The sequence below is a fragment of the Hipposideros armiger genome, unplaced genomic scaffold (genome assembly GCF_001890085.2).
Source record: "Hipposideros armiger isolate ML-2016 unplaced genomic scaffold, ASM189008v1 scaffold_366, whole genome shotgun sequence".
NCBI classification, from domain to species: Eukaryota; Metazoa; Chordata; class Mammalia; order Chiroptera; family Hipposideridae; genus Hipposideros; species Hipposideros armiger.
In genome coordinates, this window is record NW_017731716.1 from 972,301 (window position 1) to 991,702 (window position 19,402).

At 41.9% G+C, this 19,402-nt stretch overlaps 1 protein-coding gene across 1 annotated transcript in view; it reads right to left on the reverse strand.

Annotated features, from left to right (window-relative positions):
- SPTBN1 (spectrin beta, non-erythrocytic 1) overlaps positions 1–794 on the reverse strand; it is a 202,584-nt gene extending 201,790 nt beyond the window's left edge. Inside the window, exon 1 of the mRNA XM_019662090.1 lies at positions 579–794. The gene's annotated coding sequence lies outside the window, so the exon portion shown is untranslated. The remainder of the gene's footprint in view (positions 1–578) is intronic.
- Between the last annotated feature and the right edge of the window lie 18,608 nt (positions 795–19,402).

The window sequence follows — 19,402 nt, forward strand, 5'->3', positions numbered from 1 at the left end:
GTGTGTGTGTGTGTGTGTGTCGGGGGGGCCGTCGCCTCCCGCCCAGCTGCAGCGCGGCGCAGCCGGGACCACGCCTGGCCGCATCCCCCGTACCGTTAAGCGCAGAGCCGGGCCCTGTCAACGCCGCCCCGGCTCCCCACCAGCCCGACTAGGAGGGCACCCGAAAATATATCCTCGCTGCCGCCCACTCCGTATCCACCCCCGCGCCAGGGTCTGCTGCGCCCAGATGGAGGGACTCGGCGGCGAAGGTAGGGAGGAGAAATCGGCGCCGCTGCGCCGGGGATGGAGATGGCCGCCGCGGTGCGCACCGCGGCTCTGCGGCCGCCTCATTGCGGGGCCTGCAGTCCCTGCCCCGCAAAACCTGAGCACTAATACGCACTGGAGACCCCGGCTCCCCGTGCCGCCCCAGCCCGGGCTCTGCAGCCTCCCCGCCCCCACGCCGCTCCATGGGGCGCGGGGCAGCGGCGTCCTCCGGGCCTGGGCCCGCGCCCCTCCTCCCGCCCGCCTGCCGCCCAGGAGCCCGCCTGGGAGGCAGCCCCAGTGAGTTGGCATGTTCCAGCCTCAGGGCCCCCACCTACCTCCCGCGGGTAAGGGGTGGGGGCGTCGGGGTCCCGTCCTCCTCCCGCTCCTCGGCGGCCGGGCGGGCGGGCCGGGAGGCGACTCCGCGGGGCTGTCTGCGGCTGGGGCCGGGGCTCACAGGACGGGACCGGTGGGCGCTGCTGCGCGGGGCTGCGCGCTCGCTCCGGGTGGAGAGGCGGCCGAGGGAGGGACTGGAGGAATCCGCAGCCTGCACGGTAACAGCTGCACTGATTCCGGGGGCTGGGCTGGAGCGCGGGGCGGGGGAAGGAGGGGAGGGAGCAGGCAAGGAGGGGGCGAGGGGCGGGGAGAGGGGAGGGAGAGCGCGCCGGCTCCGGGAGCGAGCACAGACGCGCGCGCACGGCTCTCTCCCGCACACTCTCCTCCCTCCCTCGGTTCCTCCCTCTTGCCCGCCTGGGGCTCAGCGCCTTCCCGGAGCCCCGCAGCCGCCCACCCGGCGCCTGCTCCGCGCGCGACCCGAACCTTGGGCGCGTCCTCGCTTCTCCCAGCTAAAGCTCTGCCCAGGCCCGGCGCCGACCTCGTCCCCTGGTCCCGGGACTGGCCAAGGCTAGCCTGGTCAGAGTGGGCACCGCCGCCGCCGCCACTACCCGGGCAAAGGGACAATAGGGGACTTGTCCCCACAGCTGGTGAGGGCCAATTCCACGTTTAATTTGAGGCTAATTCGATTATCGCCATGGAAAGGGGCAGCCTAATTTTCTACTTGACTTGTGCGTTTGCGTTTGGAACGCTATGGAGAGTGTTGAGGGAGGTTTTAGACCATCATTTGCTTGGTTTGGTTTCAGATCTAGGTGGTGGTGCCCTGTAGGTTCCACCCAGCCTAATGGAGAGCGATGGTGGCCTCTCCGTGGGAAACCTTGGGCGATGGGGGGAGGAGGGTTGTTCCTCGGCAAAGTCAAGCTCTTTCTCTTTTGTGAGCTTTTTCACCCTTTCCCTCTGGGCAGTAGGGAACATACACTACAAGTGGTTCGTCCAACTCCTGCCTCTGACCCAACCGCTGGCTCACTTTCACCTGAAGTGGGTGCTGTTCCCGAGCCATTGCTCAAGAGTGAGGACGTCCCGGCAGAGGCGAAGGCCCTGCGATGGCTTGAGGGCTTGTGCTCTCCCCCTGTCCACACATCCTGAGATGATGAACACCGAACGTTCATGTCAAGTGCCAGCGCCCCTTCTCCACCAAGCTGGATAACCCTGTCAATCTCCCAGGCTGTGTAGAAATTATGGACCCACCGCTGTTTGGGAGGAGAGATGGTGTCATTATTATGACCCACGACTAGAAACTCTATTTAGAAAGCAATCTGGGGAAACCGATTTTTTGCCTGCTCTGTAGGTGCCCAACGGTGGTGGCACTGGAAACTTCTGAGGGAAGAAGCCCTTCTCAGTTGGAAAAGACCCAAGGCTTTTCCCCTAAAGATCTAACCCTCAACCCCTGAATAAAAAACAGAAATAAAAGACAGACAGATAGTTTGGTTCATGGTTATATCTCGAAGCATTAGAACTGAGGCTTGATGGGTTTATGTTTTTGTATGTATTTTTTAATTAATATTTAAAAATAGAACTAAATGAAATTGTCCCCAGCAATTCATAAAGAGGACTCTTCCTTTTAGGCCTTCACCATCATGAAGTTTGAATGTTTGTACAATGTTTACATTTGATATATATAAAAATAATTGAGGAAGGTAAATAATTTAACATTTTTCTCAGAAGGTGGATTAACACAGCTGGAAGGTGAACTTTCCAAGGGCAGGGTTCTTTGTTCACTGTATATAGCACTTTGGAGTTGCTCAAAAATTTTTTGTTGAATTGAATTGAACAGAACCAACAAGTAAGCGCTGTCCATATTAGGCAACACTGGAAATCCACTAAGAATGAAAGTTGTTTCCCTTTCACTTATTTTGGGCCATGGCCACCAACACCTCCCCAACCACAATGTTCATGAAACAGCAAAGAGAACAATGGCAGTATTGGGAAATGCCTCTGTTTAAATTCTTCCAATGCTGTTCTCAAATGGTGACTCTTAACTGCTTCCTTTATCACAGATAACAGTACTTGAATAAATCTTAATTTGGTGGATGAGTCACCTCCCCTACCCCATTCCACTACCACTTTCTTTTTAAAAAATGTCCTTCAAAAAGCGAGACCACATACAACCTTAGGTAGGTACTCTAGTAAAGAGGCAATAAGTATTCCAAAAATGTAAAAAACAAGGACTCAGAGTTTCACTATAAATAGCTGCTCACAATTTCAAATTTTCACCTTTTGGTGGGAAAAAAATCATCACCCAGGAGGAGCGCAGTGTACCACTGGACAAAAAGGAAGTAGCAGATCAAAGACAGTCTAAATCTGGAGAGATTATTGGAGCAGACATATATCTCTGTGGAAGACCAAAATCTAGAAAAGATAAAAAGCCTCAGTCGGTAATGATGGTAACACAGAAGGATTGTTCTCAAATATTTCTGAAGCAGCTTTGCTGAAGTTCATTATCCTCACAATAGAATTAAGGTTGATTTAAAGGAACCTAGAACTCATCGTTAAGAGAGAACTCATTGATACCATGTCTGTAACAGTCTACTCTCCATTTCTAAAACCATGTGATTATATTGTATATGGCTTTATCTCCCATAGAAATAATACTTTACTACAAAATTTTGCAGATATAAAGGACCTTCAAAATTTGTTAACAATAATAATCATAAGTAGCAATTATAAAATGCTTTCTAGTTTTTAAAGTCTTTTAGCACATATATTATTTTGTCCTTTTGTCAGTTCTTTGGGGGTACATATTAACTCCATTTTATAGATGAGAAAACTGAGACACTGGTAGGTAAAGTGAGGTGTCCAAGTTTATTTACATAGCTACTAAGTGTCAGAGATATCTGCGTAGAAGCTAGCATATCAGAGCTGTGTATGTTAATTATTAAAAAGTAATTCTGTTTACAAGATGAAAAAAGTTCTGGAGATGGATGGTGGTGATGGTTGAACAACAATGTGAATGTAGTTAATGCTATCAAACTGTACACTTAAAATGATTAAAATGGTGAATTTTATGCTATGTATATGTTACATTAAAAATATTTTTGGGGTCCGGCTGAGTGGCTCGTTGGTTAAGAGTTGGCTTGGGGAAATCACTTCAATCAGTCTATTTGTAATGAAATATCGATCTAATGTTTGATACTCCCCCACGAAATTAAAATAAACCACTCTCACCACTTCTACCTCCCCCCCCAAAAAAACAAACAAAAAAAATGAGTTGGCTTGGGAGCGCCAGCTCTGAGCATCAGGGCCGCTGGTTCAGAGCCCACATGGGCCAGTGAAGCCATGTCCTCCACAACTAGACTGAAGAACAAAAGGACAGCAACTTGTCTGTTCCCCTGCCCCGATTCTCCAACACTGTACCCCCCAATTCCCCAATAAAATCTTAAAAAAATTTTTTTTAAGTAATTCTGAATTTAGACCTCTAGAATAGCAGAGTAGATGCACTCTTAATGCTCCTTTATTTAACTCATTAGTTGGATTAAACTGTTCACACTCTCTGTGTTGTAAGCATGTTGACCAGTGTCCATGGCACACTAAACACACTCTGCAAGCAGGCTATACTCTGCTACACCTGTATATGTCAGCTCCCTCCAGTTGTGCTGTATATTTACCAAGTCAGTTTTGTTTTTTCCCAAATTTGTTTATTTTAGTTATGCTTATTATACTTAATAAGTATACTTATTATAATTAAGTATTAAGTAATGAACCAATTAAATATGAGTGTGAAAAGAGAGCTCTTTTAGTGAAAACTAAGTTGCTTATTTTTGAACTGTCTGATTAAAAGCTAAAAATATTGCTTTTAAATATATGTGGACAAGATAACAATAAAAAAGCAGGGAGGGATGGAGATCATAAAAACCTTGAAATATTCGGAGTCCAGGATGCTTTGCTCTAAGTTCTAAATCAACTTAAAAGAAAACAAAAATGTGTATCAGATACCTGTGGCTTATGCAGAAAAGAAATGGCCTTTCACTCAGTAAACATGTACAAATTCTTTATCAACCAATTAGCAGGTGAATGTAAATTTATAAGTTTCAAGTAAAATAGAACTTCTAAGTATGTCTTTTTTCAGATATAAAGCTATCATTTTATTTCCTTTTGAAATGTGCTTCAAAAGTTAGGCAATGTGTTGTTAGATATGACACCCAAAGCATAACAACAACAACAACAAAAAAAATAGACAAATTGGATTCCATCAAAATTTAAAACTTTTGTGTATCTAAGGACATTATCAAGAAAGTGAAGAGACAATCTACAGAACAAGAGAAAATATTTGCAAATCCTATATCTAATAAGGGTCTAGTATTCAGAATATATAAAGAACTCCTAAAACTCAACAACAAAAAGACAAACATCTCAACTCAAAAATGGACAAAGGAGTTGAATAGAATTTTCTCCAAAGAAGATATACAAATGGTCAATAAGCCCATAAAAATATGTTCAATATCATGAGTCATGATGGAAATGCAAATCAAAACCGCTATGAGATCTCACTCCATACCCACTAGAATAGATTTAATTTTTTTTTTAAATGGAAGACATCAGATGGGAGGTGGGGTAGGAATTTGGATAAAGGTGGTCAAAAGGTACAGCTTTCCAGTTACAAGAGTCCTAGGGATGTAATGTACAACATGATGGCAATAGTTAGCACTTCTGTAAGATATATATGAAAGAGTAAATCCTGAGTTCTCATCACAAGGAAAAAAATATTTTTTCTTTTTCTTTTATTTTGTATTTATACACTATGATGGATATTAAATTTACTGCATTAATCATTTCACAATATACACAAATCAAATTGTTATGCTGTATACCTTATACACTGCTGTATGTCAATTCCAGCTCAATAAACCTGGGAGGGGAGGGGGAACATAAAATAACAAGTAGTTGTGAGAATGTGGAGGAATTTGAAGCCTTGTACTTGCTGGTGGGAATGTAAAGTGTTGCAGCTGCTTTGGAAAATAGTTTGGCAGTCCCTCAAAAAGTTAAACATAGGGTTATCATATGATCCAGCAATTCCACTCATAACTGTATACCCAAAGGAATTGATAACAGGTACTTAAACACTTGTACATGAATGTTCATAGTAACACTATTCGCAACAGCCAAAAGGTGGAAACCACTCAAATGTCCATCAATGAATAAATTGATAACCAAAATGTGGTATATCCATACAATGAAATACTATTCAGCCATAAAAGGAATTAAGCACTGATACATGCTACAGTATAACAGTACGTTGTATATTTATTGTAGTATATTTAGCATATGTACACTTAGCATAATGTGAAAAAAGCCAAACACAAAAGGTCACATATCGTATAATTCTGTTTAAATGAAATATCCAGAATAGGTAAATCCATAGAAAACATATTGAGATAGGAAACATATTGGTGGTTCCCAGGGGCTGGGGGAAGGGGCGGGAAAGAGGATTAATGTTACTTAATTTTAATTAATTTAAATTTAAATTTAAAAATTGATTCTCCATTCAGTTACTAGAAAACTTTTAAGTATGTTTGGAACAACTTGGGTATTTAAGTCTACTTGTTTTAACAGTGCATTTTATTAAATCTACATACACACCAGATTCAAAGACTTAGTTAAAAAATGAATATAAAATAACTCAGTTTTTTAAAATATCAATTATATGTGGCAAGGATACTATCTTGGATATGATGGGTTAAATAAAACCTATTTTTAAAATTAATTTCACTATTTATTTTTATATTTTCAAATATGACTATTGCAAAATTTTTAAATTACATATGTAGCTTACATTTTATTTCTATTGGACAACTCTGTTCCAGACATTGCCAAATGGGGACCTCTGTAATTGGCATCCTCACTATTTAGGCTCTGGAAAACTGAAGAAAAGCAACTAGAATTTGGAATATGCCACAAACCAGGAACTCTAAAGTGAGGTAATTTTCCAAATTCCAGGCTTCCCAGAGTGCGTCCATCACAATGGCCAAGACACGATGGTTTTCTGTGAGCAGAAGGCAGGTATGGCTAATATTTTCATGACTGGTGGCATTCTATTGGAAGTCCAAAGACAGCCTTGGAAATGACAGAGTGCCAGTGGCTAAAGATAAACCACCTGCCACCCCTAGCCCCCCAATTTGACATAGTTTTCCAGCCTATGTAAAGGATTCCAGAAATGGGCTAGATTCATGCCTAGAATTCATTCAAGAAATTACGAAAATTCATAGGCAGATGGGTGAGGAACAAAGAGAAACAGAAGAATCACTTCCCCACAGAGGTCAGAGAAGTTTAACATTTATCTGGTTTGAGGAGAAACTCTTCTGTTTGGATTGAGTGGTTAGATCTTGCCCCCTAATCATACTTCCAATGTTGGGGTATCCTCATTTCCCATCCTATGCCCTCAGATGCTGTGAGCATGGGGATGGGGATGCATGTTATGTCTCATTCTCAGAGGATGACCAAAACCACGAAAACTGTCTGAACATTTGCCACGGAGACAATGAAATTCTTTCCTCGCTTGCATCTCATGGTTGGCAAGCTGGTTTCTTCTCTTGGGTTCTTTCTTTTACACATGAGCTGGAGCAAGCGATAGTTCAATTTTAATGATAAGCCTTTATTTTAGCCTGAAATTGGAGTCCTTAAAAAATCACAAATGAGGAAATATTTGCTAAACTTCAGTTAATAAGCATTTCCGCCAAATGAGATATGAGGTATAATAATTTTTTGTTATTGCTTTAACATTATTATTTTCACTACCCATATATTTCTAGGCACTCTGCTAAGCACTTTTCATAACTTTGTTTTGTTCAACATCATTTTATTGTGATGTTGATGAACTCTTCTGTTTATGTCAATGAGCCTATGGTAAAATTGCTTTCATTGTATGTCATTTTGCTGCAGTTCCAAGAATGCCTTGATGTTGTTAGGTGAGCACTTACTGTACTCATATTCGTTTAATCCTCACAACTAATCTATGTGGTGCATACTATTATTATTTCCATTTAACCTATGAGGAAACTGAGGCACAAAGAGGTTAAGTCAATTGCTGGAGGTCCTACAGCTAATAAGTGATGAAAACAGGATTCAAACCCAGGTCCATCAGACACCAAACTCTTTCCAAAGTTTGAAAAGTGAAATAGGATCTGAGACATTCTATTACTAGCTTTAAAAGCAAACATGATGACTCAAGATATGTATTCAAAGGCATCCTTTTTTAAAATTGACATAGTTTTAATAAAACTTTAAAAAGCATTTTTTTACATGAAGCCTGTAAGGATGTAGCTGTCTGAAAAAGTTTTAAGCACCTGGATTCTGAAGGGGCTTATGTTTCAAACAAAGTTTACCCAACTTGAAAGTCATCCGCTCCTTAATAAGTGCCGCCAATATGGAATAAGAAAAAAATACTTTAAACAGAAAATCCCCCTGTGTTTGGTGAACAGAGCAGTATTGTTGTTTGTTTTTTGAAGGGGACAGGAGATGGGCGTAGAGGTGGGGTATTTGTTTTTATGAGGTCTGCTTTGAAAAGCCCTTCTGAGCCTTCCCAGGAGCAGCCAAGCAGGGGTGCCGGAGTTTGAGACAATCCATGCTGGGTAAGTATGGGCCTGTCTCAGCTGCAAGTAATTTACACTCAGGATTCTCTCCACGGAGGACCTTGGACCAAAGCAAGCTGAGAAAATCATGCACTGGATTTCTAATTGCTATGGGATCTGTGGTAGGAACAAAAAATATTTATAGATCTAAGTTTCTTAAGGCAGTGGGCTACCTGAATTTGAGAGCTTGGGATTTCACCCATTTGGTGGGAAGGTTTATGCCATCTGTGGGGTAGATTCTATGGGAAGGCTAGGAAAGTTGTCTGAAAGATTGCTCTGAATTGTCTTAGCTACTGTAATGCAGGCACTACCATCTTTGACCATCTTTAAGAGAAGATCAGAGCTTTCGCTAGTCACTTCTCTGTTAATTTGTCCTCCTAGAGGATCTGAGAATTTCTAGGCTCCCCTCTGCCTCAACTGAATTCTCCCAGGTCCTCCAGAAAGAATTGGGGTGCCCATTCTGCGACCCTTCACCTTTCACACAACCACCAACTACACCCCGGATGGATGGAGGCCTCTGGTTTCTGAGCCATCTGAATCAGGTGGTATGAACTGGAAAATCAACGTGGCTGGCCTCACAAGAAAACTCCAGGAATACCTTAACTGCCAAAGTTTGCCTTTCCAATGACAAGTTTGCTACAGGGACTCACACCCCAGCACAAAGCTGTAGCAATAAATTAGTAAATCATTCCTTAGTTCTTCCCGAGCCCCACAGAAAACTGAAAATAAACAAATAAGATTAACATCTGTTTTTGTTTAAAATATTCATTGTCACAATCAGAGGCTTCACTTTTAATTTCATCTTTTTCTTTTTGAATAGGCAATGTATTCACATTAAATACATTCACAGTACTAAAAGGTATGCATTGAAATTCTCACTCTTATCCTGTGCTCATTCACCCCATACCCCACCCCTATAGGTAACCACTTTAAAAAATTTCTTATATGTCTATTCTTCCAGGGTTCCTGCCCAGTGTCTCCTTGGGCATACTCGTATATAAACGAAACCAAATAAATATCCTTATTACTTATCTTCCTTTGTTATACAACATCTCGTATACTACAAATAATTCTAAGTCTTGCTTTCCTTTTTTCCACTTAATACATCCTAGAGATCTTTCCTTATCACACAAAGTAAGCTTCCTTCTTCCTTTCCTCCTCCTCCTTTTGTTCCAGTTGCATTGTGTTCCATTGTTTGCAACACTTTATTTATATGGGTTATTTTAGTCTTTTGCTTTTATAAACAGTGCAATCAAGGGTTTCTGACTGACATTTCTGGCTCAAACTTTGTTCCTTCTATTCATTTGAAATTCCACACATGTGTTTGGCTGCCCAAGAAGGATATACTGGATTTACAGAAAGGTAGAGATGGAAGAGGCTTTAGAGCTGGTCTAATCCAACCACTATTTTAAGGAAGGAAGCCAAAGCGCCTATGACACGACTTACCCAAGGTTACAGAGTAGTTGGTCTGGGACCAGAGCACAGGTTTCCTGGTTCCCAGTCTAGATCACACTACTGGGGGCTGTGTGTGTTGTGGAGGTGGTGGTAGTGGTGGTGGTGTGTGTGTGTGTGTGTTCTGTGCTGGGGACTGAGTATGTGTATGTTTGTTGTTGCTTCCCCAGGAGTTTGTTGTTGCTCCCCCAGGAGTGAACTTGACAAAAGCCAGGGGAGAGCTATAAAGCCCTAAGGGGCTTTCTCGGAGGAGGAAGAAAACCAGGGGAATGTCAAGAGGCTTCACCAAGATGGTAACATTTGCAATGGGCTTGAAAGGATGGAAACAATGATGTCACCAGGCAGAAAAGTGAAGAAGGGCATTCCAGGTGAAGAGATCAGCAAGCGCAAAGACATGGACGTGGGGAAACATCAGGTATCTTTGGGTAGCAAGGAGCTGAGTGTGGCTAGAGCACAGGGTATGATTATGAGATAAGACTAGTGGTAGCTTTATTGAGATTATCGAGCACTTACTTTATGCCAGGTGTTATTCTGAGTGCTTTATCAATATTAACCTTTAATCTTCAAAACTCTATGCGGCAGTTACCGTTATTATCTCCATTTTACAGATAGGGATGCTGAGACACAGAAAGGGTGGGTAACTTGCCTCAAGTGAAAAGCTAGCTAGTCAGGTTACATCTCCATGTCACTAGAAGATGAGACTGGAAAGTGGTCATATTAGAGGGGATATAGGAATGCATGTTGAGACACAAAGATTTATACTTTGTAAATGGAAGGAGATAAATATTTATTGAGCATATATTGTGTCTTCAAGAGATCAGGAGAGAGAGATATTATTTTTCCATATAATTCAAATGAGGAAGCTAGGGTTCTCAGAGGGTAAGTAACTCGCCCAAGGTCTCAAAGCTATCAAGTGACAAACAGAGCCTTTGAGAACTTTGTGTCAGAGTGACAGCCAATGCTCATGCCCAGGCCAACGTTTATTCAAAGGTAGCACACAGAATACTAGTGCATGGCCAAGAAGGGAATGGGGTTCTGTAGTCAACTAAGCTTGGGAAATGCTAAGATAACCAAAAATAGACATTGATATAATTGCAGATTTTCTCTGAGACTTTAATATACTACCGTGCTTCATAAATCAACCAAGAGGTAGGTGTTACATCTCACATTTTTCAAACAATTTTACCATGATATCCTCCTCTGCCACTACTCTCAAGTCCTTTGTTCAAGTCACAATCAGTGGAAATAGTGCTGGGAGGGGTACAGTTTGGGAAAACCTAAATAGACCATCATGGAGAAAGGAAGAAATCATCCAGGTATATGTAGCCACTCTTTACAGATTATATAATGCTAAAATATGGAGGGCACTTGAATCTTACTTACTGAGGACTGCACAGAAAATAAGTTATCTAAACTTGTGCATCTCAGAAAACTGGTATGTTTTGTTTTCATCTTTATTTTAGGGATCAAAATGGAAAAACCTGATTTTATTTCTAAAGAATAAATTAACCAATTTCTATTTTAGTTCTTTCATACCCTAAGGTACAGTTGTTGGGATGTTGAGAACCAAAAAATATATTATGTAGACCATACTTGTCTAGGTTATGCCTATGAACTTCTTTACTAATTAGCTGGTGGTTTAATATATTACTCGATGTTGCTATAATAGCACAATAAAAGAGAGTGTGTCCAAAAAGAATACCTCCAACCCTCTCCCTCTGAAAATCCTCATGAAAATGTAAAACTCACACACATGGCACAGCTGACAAGTAAAAACTTTGTTATTAAGAAAAGATTCTGCAAATCTTAAACACTGTGTTAAAATAATCCTCTTTGACTAGCTACAAATTCTGCCTGTCAAAGGATATTTTTGTAGGCAGTTGTTATTACATTTGATAAGTTGGGTGGAGCTTACTTTACAACTCTAGCAGTATTTTAAGAATTTTTTGAGAGGATTATTGGAATGGCCAGAAACGCTATTAATGGTGGTTTTATTACCCCATAAGATGACTAATTGTAAGAATGAGAGGACTACTTAATAATGCTCATTCTTATTTAGAGAGCTGGGGTAGATACAACTCCAAATTCTTGTGAAAACTTGTAGAATCACTACTAATAAAGTTATTTCATACTTTTGGAGATGTTTGATAGTAATCTCTTCAGAAATGAGATAGGATTGACGGTTGGATGTTTTCCTAAGAAATTTTTTTGTAATTGTTTGTTGCTGCTGTTACTGTTATTAAAATTTAATTTGAATCACTCCAAGCTGTGAATGAAGTCCAGGGTTCTTCTTTTACCAATGGCATTATGACTGGAAAGTAGAATATTTAGGATAATCATCAGTTTATTTTTGTTCTAAGTCTATCGTAAGAGAAAAACAAAGGAAAAATTCAAGTGAAAAAGATATATCCATTCAAATCTTTCTTACGCCAAAATGAACAATATATAGTGATACAAATGCTAGTGAAACAGATGGGAAAATAGAACAGTACAGGAAAATTGAGGGTGATTCTCATTGCAACAAAATACAGATCTATGTTTAATTTAATTAACTATCAGTATAAATATTTTCTTTCTTTTGGACACCATTTCACATGTATGCACATATGCATTTTAACGTTTCTCAAGATAGGCAATTGGGATCCCCAACCTATGAAACAGTGGAAAAGTTTTCATCTTAGGGATCACAGGAATTGAAATTCTGTACAATTTTGGTAGCTTCTTGGTTACAGAGGTTGGTAGAAATTCTGTATTCAAGATTTTGGGTAAAAGGAAACCTGAGATGGGCGTCCTGAATTGTAATCTTGGCACCACCCTTTCTGTGAGCTCAGACAAATGACTTCATCTCTTGTGACTGTTTGTTGTTTTTTTTTAATTCCCCCAATTTCTATTCTTGTTCTTTTATTTCCAGAGGTACATGTCATCTGAAGCCTTAGGCATTTTGCATAGTAAATCAGGAGCAAATCCAGGAGGGAGAATGAGACAGAGAGACAAGTACCTGAATAGGAACTCTAAGTTGCTGCATCAACTTTGTATTAGGTTTTATGAATGGTGTTTAATGTACTGTATCATTTCTTAGATGTTTACACATTTTCTCCTGCCCCTTGTAAAACTGAAATTTCTAAAAAACTGAATGATCATCAGTGTTATATTCTACAAAAATAACTGGGACCTATTTATAAACCACAGGAAATTGTTCTTGCTCAGGGTTCAATCTGAATAAGTAATTAGAAAAATGGAAAACACTGTCAGTCATCCATATGTTTTCTCTATTTACTGTTTTCCAAACTGGTCTTGAGAGTTCCTATCTCTATACTTTTGTTCATGCTGTTCTCTCAGCTTGGAATAACCTCCCACCTTATTCAAATCCTCTCCTCCTTTAAGGTTCAGCTCAAATACCATCTTTTTTTTTTTTGGTAGAAATTTCTGTACTTTTTGACATGGTCCATCACCCCCACAACCCAGGGATCATTTTTTTTCTTGCAGTGATGAGTCACTTGTAGCCCCCAAGACACCCCTTAGCCTTGAAGACTTACCCTATATTGTCCTCTCCTTTTTGCTATTACATAAAACTGCACTTCTGGAGAGACTGTAAACTCCTTTAGGAGAGGATCTGACATGAATAATCAAGATATCATCCAACACAGAGCTGAGAACATGGACAGCACTTAGTGTTATTTCTATAGGATGGTGGTTTTCAAAGGACCTAAAGCCAAATGAAAGAAAATCACAGAAATTCAATGTGCAAAATGGACGAAAGTTGACCTACTGTGGCAGAAGTTGGGGTAAAGGTCAGTAAACCGGCATCCTGTCAGCTGGACCCCACCTTTCTGAGCAGGCTCTGGAGCACCCCTAGGGCTCACCCTCCCTTTCTCCGCTGCACTATTGGTTCCCACTGTTCTCAGGCTTCCTTGCTAGGAACCTAGCCCTCCCCAGTACCCTGGTCACCTCATTCTAGACCAGTGGTTCTCAACCTGTGGGTGGCGACCCCTTTGGTAGTCGAACGACCCTTTCACAGGGGTCGCCTAAGACCATCAGAAAACAAAAAGATATTTACATTACGATTCATAACAGTAGCAAAATTACAGTTATAGAGTAGCAACGAAAATAATTTTATGGTTGGGGGTCACCACAACATGAACTGTGTTAAGAGGTTGCAGCATTAGGAAGGTTGAGAACCGCTGTTCTAGACCCACCAGGTATAAGCATAAATGTATCTGAGCTGAGCTGTTAGGGCTCTCGAGTGTAAATGTTACCCACCCTCCCCAAAATGTGTGCATTCTCACAGAGTTTTTCTAGAGAGCACATTGACCTGACCCATGGATCTCCACCCAGTCTGTTGGAGAACTCAGTGTGGCTGATTGTGGAGCAGTCCTTTTGGCCATATTCCCCTATTCCTACTGTCCCAGCATGTTCCAGTAGGAATGCCTGCATGTTTGAAATTCTGGTTTTCCTATCAACCCAAACTTTCAATCAACACAGACATACTCTTTCCCTATAAACAAACTTCTTTCACCTTCACACTGTCAGTTAATTGCAAGGAAACCGAATAAACCAAGTTTCTGGTGGTACTTTTAATGGCACAAGACACATCCCATCCAGAGCAGCAGGAACAGAATGAAGAGTAGCTGTACCATCTACTCTTTGGCCCTGGCATCACTCCAGACCATCCCATCTCCAGCACTGTACTGCACTCCTCCGACACTGACCACCTTGGCTGTCTGTTCTCCCTAGCTACATGCACGCATTCTTGTTCTTCCCTTGTCAAATTTGATGATTGGACCAACCATGGGTTTGTCCTTGACTTCACCCCGTGCTGATCTCCTTGGATGTGGGGATCCATTTTTCACTCCAGACTCTAGCTCAGGCCCTGGTACTCTTCTCTGTCGTTCACTGACCAAGTAGCTCTTTTAGGTCCACTGTTCCTGGCCACATTGGCCAATTCAAGACACCAGGCCCTACCAGCCACAAATGATGAGTCATACTTGCCAGCTAGAATCTGGGGCTGTTTTCCACGAGCCCCTCTTGCCTGGCCCTGACCTGTCCATGCTATAAGCCCATTTCCATTCAGTTCCAAACCTTTGATTTAGCAACCCCAATCTCAGTAGCCCCCCGACTTGGCGTTGTCAGTGTTCTTCCAGCTATTTAGACTTGGGCTTACCTCTACAAACACCATGTGGCTTACTGTGCCCTCTAGAACCCTTTGCCTACCCTACCCCCCAGTACCTGCCCCACCACAAGGGGAAGTCACACTCTTACCATCACCAATTTGAGACATTCCACTGGTCCCTGAGGAGTGGACATAGGCCACTCAGGGAAATCATTTTAGGGAAATGGGCTTTTGGATTTCCTTAAATCCACCACGTGGGTCAGGAGATTATACTCTAAGAGGGAGATATAAAATAGAGGATGTAAATCTGGAGTCTTAGTCCAGTCATGAAGGAGGTACACATATTTTATTAAGGAAAAATGATTTCATCTCCCTCCCATCATTCTACCAGATGGGATGAAGCCTGCTGGGAACATGTTACAAGGAAATGTTTATCAGGAGGACTTAGGACTCTTTTGTAATCCATCTTCCATAAGCACTCAGTTCTTTTCTCTTTTGTACTTTTTTTTTTTTTTAGGTAGAAAAATGTGCTGGCTTGATCTCCTAGTGCTTTCTTATGTAATAAAAAAGTCAAGCAAAGGGCATGTCTTGGTTCGGCTTGGACTCAGCAGACTGCCTACATCATTACACGTGCTAGGAGTTGGAGGCTCTTTGCTCCTTGAGGATTATCATGCAATTTGTCCTCAAGTGTTAAGCCTCTTTCGATGCAGACTGCAAGAGGACCTTCTCAGGGCAGGCATTATGACGCCCAATCCATTGTTGAGGTTCAGCAATGGTTAAATCTATCTTTATGGCTTTATTGTAAGGGTACTGAATTTGAAGGCAAGATTTCCAAAACTGGTTTTCCTTCTAACTGACTATGGATACGTCCCCTAGCCCATCTGGGTCCCTTTTGCTCATCTGGAAGATGATGAAGATTGATCCCAAGTTACCTCAAAGATACCCTCCAGCTTTGAAATTCCCCAACTTTATGATGAATCCTAGGTGGCATCTAGGCTGATTGGAAACTTTTAAACCAGATAAGATATTCTAGAATTAAATATATTGGTATCCCTCAGCAATCATACCCTGTTTCCCCCAAAATAAGACCCAGCTGGAAAATAAGCCCTTGCATGATTTTAGGTGCCAAAATATGGAACCTTGGCATACTGAATATTTTAAGCTGAAGGAGTTTGTGGAAAATGCACCCTTCTCCCTGAAACAGGTCATAAAGCCCTCATGTGAGGGGTGCGTGCCCTCCATATCCTGGAGAAAGCATGCTAGGGCTTTTTCTCCAGCTAGGTCTTATTTTCAGGGAAACACAGTAGTAATAGGGAGTTTTAGCTTCGGTAGGAAGTCACCTTCCTCTCCTATAAATAACCAACATTAAATGAGATAATATATCCATGGGAACATCTAGCATGGAGGAGCACATGTCAGGTAAATGGGTATTCCCTATACTCACGTTTCTCAAAATACAACTCTAGAATCCTATTCTTTCACCTAGATTTCCAAGGCGATTGTGTTCTGAAAAGTTTTTATAATGATTTTTTATGCATTCAGGATCCAATCAAGGGTCACACATTGCATTTAGTTATCAGTTCTCTTTAGTTATTATTTATTGTCATCTCACAAAGGCTTTATTTAAATGTAGCATAAAAAGATGGAATGTCACTTATCAGCCTCAGCAGCTTTAAACCTAATGACCTGGTCACTGGGTTTTAAGAGTCACAGAAACCTTTTGCTAATCATTGTGGAGGCTTCTCCCTTTCTGGCGCAGTGCAGATAATTTTGTCAGGATCAGCCCTGGGGTGCCAACTCTCTTCTAACACATGAGGAGGCTATACCCCTGACCAGCTGGGGCCATAGGTAGTCCCTTCCCTGATTTGTGCCTCAGGCTTCTCATCTAGAAAAAGAATAATTTCTCTCTTAGAGGGGAACTGTGTGGCTTAGTTGAAATGGTGTGGGGACCTCACTGGCTTACAGTAGGAGATCAGAGGATACCAGAGCTCCGTCTCCAGGGGGCCCCTAAATACCTTGTCCGGGCAAACTCCCTAAAATATAAATTTTAGTAAGTGACTCTTTTGGTCAAGATCTCGTGACTTTAAGAATAAAGCCAATATTCTTCTGCTTGGCATTCAATCCCCTCTAGGATCTAACCCACCCCTGCTGTGTCCTTGCACTCTGACCTACAGTGCTCCCACCCAAGAGGGGGTAGGTAACCCTTGGAGCTCCAGCCTCTGCCCTGCCTTCTCTCTCAAGTCCATCTCCAACTACACTCCCTGGTTCCTGTCTCAGCACCTTCGTTTGTTGGCAGACAGGCCTGAGTTCAGACTCTCCTCTGTATCATCAGGATTCTAAGCAGCAAGTAGCCGAAATCAGTTCTGGCTGATTTAAGCAGAAAAAGGATTTGCTAAAAAGGACAGTGAGTCACCACGGAATTGTTGGAGAACTGGGCTGGGAGGCAGTTCAAAGTAACAGCTGAAAGTAATAGCAAACATGAAAGTAATAGCAAACATGAAAGTAACAGTGAACCAACTCAGAATGACTAAAACAACAAGGAAATTCAGTTCCCTTTAACAAGTTTAAGTCCAAAGGAAGGGCAGCCCCAGGGGTGGTTAATTCAGGGACACTGTTATGGACCCTAAGGACCCAGGTCTCTCCATCGCTTTGCTCCTCCCCCACTTCCTGGTGGGAGTCCATCTGTCCCAGTGAGTCAGGATTAGGGTTAGGGTTAGTCACTCCTGGAATTAGATGAATTTCACAGCATACCCTGGGTAGCCCTCTCCTCATTCTCATTGGTCAGGTAGGCATCAAATGCCTAGGCATTGACCAATCATTGACAGGGATGTGGACCAATCAGATGGCTTGTCTATATAGTAGGTGGGGAGCCAATTGGTGCCAGCCCTTTGGGAACAGGCTTAGTATGGCCTCTTAAAGGTGGGTATTCATGTGCCGTGTGACTAGACACGTCTACTCCGCAGCAGGAGCCACGTGGCAGAGAGTTCTGAGCGGCTTTTGGCTCACTCACAAAGCCAGCTATGGAATATTCACCCAGTGGGGTGCTATGCAGCAGGCAAAATGAATAACTGCAACCACGTGGACGAGCTTAACAATATGATATTGAGAAGGTACGATTAAAAGTTTATAAATTGTATAAGCGTGTTTAGTTACTACAAATCTAAAAAAAAAATCGTACCTTTTGGCAATCATGCCAATGACATAAGCCTACCTATGAAAGAAAGCAGGGAAGTGATGTAGCCTAGATTCAGACCTGGGCCCTTAAGTTAGGGGTGGGGCAAGCCGTTTCCCTGTCTGGGCTCCATTTTCAACTGCTTGTGGTCGTTGTGAGGATGCAGTGAAGCAATTAGAGTGAATGACCTCTTTAGTTATTTTTAATCTAGAACAGTCTCTTCTTGTTTTTCATAATATTGATAAATTTAAGGAGCCTGTGCTAGTTATCTTATAGAATATCACACAATCTGGATTTATGTGATTGTTTCCTCATGTTGAGATTCACATTTAACAGATTTGGCAAGAAAACTACTTACGTGGTGTTCACACTGTTATTTTTTTAAACTATTTTTATTTTACCTTTAATATGTGATCAAATAGTACAGAAATACATAAGGTAGAAATGGAAAGTGCTCCAAAATGCTGCCCCCAGAAATAACCAATATTTACATTATAGTACATATGTCGTTAGATTTTTTCCTTTGCATATGATGAAACCATTTTCGACATCATTTTTGTAACTTGCTGTTTTTACTTATTGCTGTACCTTGGAATACTCTCTGTAGAAGAGATCAGCCTCATTCTTTTTAGTGGTTTGTTTGCAGTTTTTAGCTATTGGGAACTATGCTGCAACCATCATCCATGTACATTTGTCTCTGTGTTCTTAGGTGAGTGTTTCTATGGGTTACATTCCCATTGGGGTCAACTTTGATGTTGTAAAATGGCCACCACAAATCACTATATCAATTAATACACTCACCAACAATGCATGAGAGTGACTCTTTCCTCATCTCTTATCTTGGTATTACCACTCTTTTTAATCTTTACCAGTTGGAAGTGAAAATTGCTATCTCATCATCTTTTGAATTTTTAAACTATGAGCGAAATTGAGTATATTTTTATATGTCTATTTCCTGTTTTTGTTCCTTTTTGTGAACTCTCTCTATATATCATTTGCCTGTTTTCCTATAAGATTGTTTATCTTTTTCTTAATTGATTTGTAAGACTTTTTTTTTTAAAGATTTTTTTTTTATTGGGAAATTGGGGGGATGGGAACAGTGCTGGGGAATTGGGGGAAGGGGAACAGACAAGTTGCTGTCATTTTTTGTTCTTCAGTCTAGTTGTAGAGGACGTTGCTTCACTGGCCCAAGTTGGCACCATCATCGCGCTCTTTCCGGGCAAGGCAGATCAGTCGCCGGCTTCTGGATGGCCGCTCACTGCGGCTGCTGGCCGCTCACGCTGGCTGCTGGCTACACACGGTAGCCCATGGCAACCCACTGCCACAGAGGCTGCAGCCTACGCTGTCGCCGGTGACTCACGGCAGCCCAGCTCCAGGTTGAGCTGTTGTTCAGCATCTTAGCTGTAGAGGGCAGTGTCACTGGCCCTCATATGTGGGATCCGAACCGGGGCCCTCTGGCGTCGCAAGCCA